The sequence below is a fragment of the Marmota marmota genome, unplaced genomic scaffold (assembly GCF_001458135.2).
Source record: "Marmota marmota marmota unplaced genomic scaffold, marMar, whole genome shotgun sequence".
Lineage (NCBI taxonomy): Eukaryota > Metazoa > Chordata > Mammalia > Rodentia > Sciuridae > Marmota > Marmota marmota.
Genome location: NW_026000109.1, coordinates 187,772 through 190,989, shown reverse-complemented (window position 1 = coordinate 190,989; position 3,218 = coordinate 187,772).

The window sequence follows — 3,218 nt, the reverse complement described above, 5'->3', positions numbered from 1 at the left end:
ACAGTGTGTACTGGGTATTGAACTCAGGGGCACTCGGCCACTGAGCCACATCCCCAGCCCTATTTTGTATTTTATTTGGAGACAGGGTCTCACTGAGTTGCTCAGCCCCTCGCCGTTGCTGAGGCTGCCTCAGCCTCTGGAGCCACTGGGATTACATAAGGCCAGCACCACCACGCGCGGATAAATGAGACTCTTTGATGCTTGTGAGAATTAACAGATTAAGACTTTCTCATATACATTTACAGAATGTTATTTAGCTGTGTAGCCTTTTAAATGCTTGTACGGAAATGGCTAATTGATGGCACCTCTTTCAATGGAGTATCTTTCTGCCACGAAGTTTTTCAAATGATGTTTTCAAATCAGTGCATGTTAATGACTATATATAGTCTATAATGATGGAAATGTTAGATATATATCCACACTGCTCAAAAAGGAGTCACTCACCACTTGTAGCTACTGAGCACTTGGAATATGATTGGTGTGACTGAGGAGTTGAATTGTAATTTTATTTAACTTTTAATTAATTTCAATTGAAATAACCACGTGTGGCTGCCTCCTTATTGGACAATGATGCTACATATTAAGGTCTCAATTTTATCCCAGAAAAAAAGGTATAAGGGTAATATTCACCAATATTTATCTCTAAGAAGTGGCTAAGGGTTTAAGAAGAGGACATCCTATTTGCCTCTCCAGCATCTGATCTTCCTTTGGATTGCTTTATCTCCCCTATAGAGCTCCTGTGATTTAGGGGAAGCAAATGCTAGCCCAGGCTCTAGGAAGAGCCATAGAGCACTATCTAAAATGACAGCATTATTCTAGTTTCCAGAACCAGTCATTGGTTCAGGGTTGGGTATGTAACCTAACTTGGGCCAATGGAACAAAAAATCTAATCTCTTGACTCTCTCTTCCAATTTTCCTTGTCTTTCCAAGGACAAGGGTCACACCCCCTTCCTTGGACAGGCTTTGCTCTGAGGTAGAGGCTGGTTTTTCAATATATTCCTAGGTATTTGATATTTCTTGTTGATTGTAAATAGTGCATCTTTGAACTTTCATTTCCTAACTCCTTTTTGCTAGTATAAAATTGGGGTTACAGCTCAGAGGTAGAGCACTTGCCTCTCACATGTGAGGCACTGGGTTCAATTCTCAGCACCACATAAAAATAAAGATATTATGTCTATCTACAACTAAAAAAATTTTTTTTAATAAAAAGGAAATTGACTTGTATTTACTTTGTATTTAGCAACATTACTTAATGTTTTTACTGATTCTAATAATTTATCTGTATCTATTGGATTTTCTATTTTATTTGTGACTAATGACAATTTTATTTCTTGTATAAACCTTAGACCCTTTTTTCTTGTCTTATGCCACTGGTTAAGATCTCAGTACAATGCGGACTAGAATTATGAAAGCAACCTTTTGGTGGTTCAAAGCTCAAAGAAAAGCTTTCAGGGCTCTGGTTGTGGCTCAGTGGTAAAGCACTTGCCTACATATGTGAGGCACTGGGTTCAATTCTCAGCACCGCCTATAAATAAATAATAAAATAAAGGTCCATTAATAACTAAAAAATATTAAAAAAGAAAAAGAAAAGCTTTCAGAGTTTCACCTTGAGTATAATGTTTATTACAGAATTTTAATGGATGTTTTTTAGTAGACTAAGGAAATTTCCACCTATTCCTAGTTTGCTATAAATTTTCTTTAAAATAATGAAAATGTAATTTATCGGGCTGGGGATGTGGCTCAAGCGGTATCGCGCTCGCCTGGCAAGCGTGCGGCCCGGGTTCGATCCTCAGCACCACATACAAACAAAGATGTTGTGTTCGCCAAGAACTAAAAAATTAATATTAAAAAAAAAATTCAAAAAAGAAAAAGTAATTTATCAAGTGCTTCTGCATATATTGTTGTATTATATGGTCCTTCTCTTTTAATTTCTTTTTTGTTTGTTTTGATGTGGTATTGAACCCAAGGCTTCATGCATGTTAATAAGCACATGCTCTGCCACTGAGCTACACCCACAGTTTCTCCGTTAATCTCTTAATGTGGCAAATTACATTCATTTTCTAATGTTAAAATGCAATCTTGCATTTCTGGGAAAAATTCAAGTTATTCATGAAATATCAGCCTTTTTATATATTACTAGATTTGTAATATGTAGAACAGTTTTCTAATGATTAGAATTTTTGCATTTTTGTGCTTGAATAAAATTGCCTTTTTCATATAGTCCTTTTTAGGTGCTGATACCAAGATTACTACCACCTCATTAAAAAACCTGGAAAAAAATTCCCTTTTTGTATTCTCTGGGAGACATTTTTTAAAAATATATATATATATTTATTTTTTAGTTTAGGTAGACATAATATCTTTATTTTATTTTTATGTGATGCTGAGGATTGAACCTAGTGCCTCATGCATGCTAGGTGAGCATTCTACCACTGAGCCACAACCCCTGCCCTCTGGGAGACTTTTTGAAATATTAAAACCATACCAGTTTAATAAATAGGATTTAATATAGAGAGTTGCTTACAAGAATATGGGAGAACTGAGAAGGTAAATAGTCATACTAATAGTTCTGTTACTACAAAAATTATAAATATAGGAAGTAGCTACCATGCCAAGGCATAAAGGGATTCCTACAAAAAACATCCTCTTCCTTAAGACATTTTACTTCCACCCATTGGAAAATTGCCATAACATTTGAATTCCTTAGAAAAAGGCACTTAGTACCACATGTAAACCTCATGTTCACCATGTGAATGGCAGTTTCTACATGCAACACAGTAGGCCACTGGCTATCCCTTTTCTTTCTTTTTTAATATTTTTTTAGTTGTAGATAGAGACAATATCTTTATTTATTTATGCTTAGGATCGAACCCAGTTCCTCACACATGTGAGGCAGACACTCTACCATTGAGCTATAGCTGCAGGCCCTCCCTTTTCTTTCAAAAATGTGCAAAATTCTCTCAGTGCTTTATGTCTCCTTGTTATTTTCTTTGATCTTTTTCATTCTTTTTCTATAATTTTAATGTGATTTCAAGAGTAACGTGATAGCTAGGGAGGATCACAAGTTCAAGGCCAGCCTCACCAACTTAGTGAGGGCCTAAGCAACTAAGCAACACACTGTCTCAAAATAAAAAAAATAAAAAGGGCCTGGGATGTACCTCAGTGGTTCACCAACTCTGGGTTCAATCCTTGGTACCAAAAAAAAAAAAAAAAAAAAA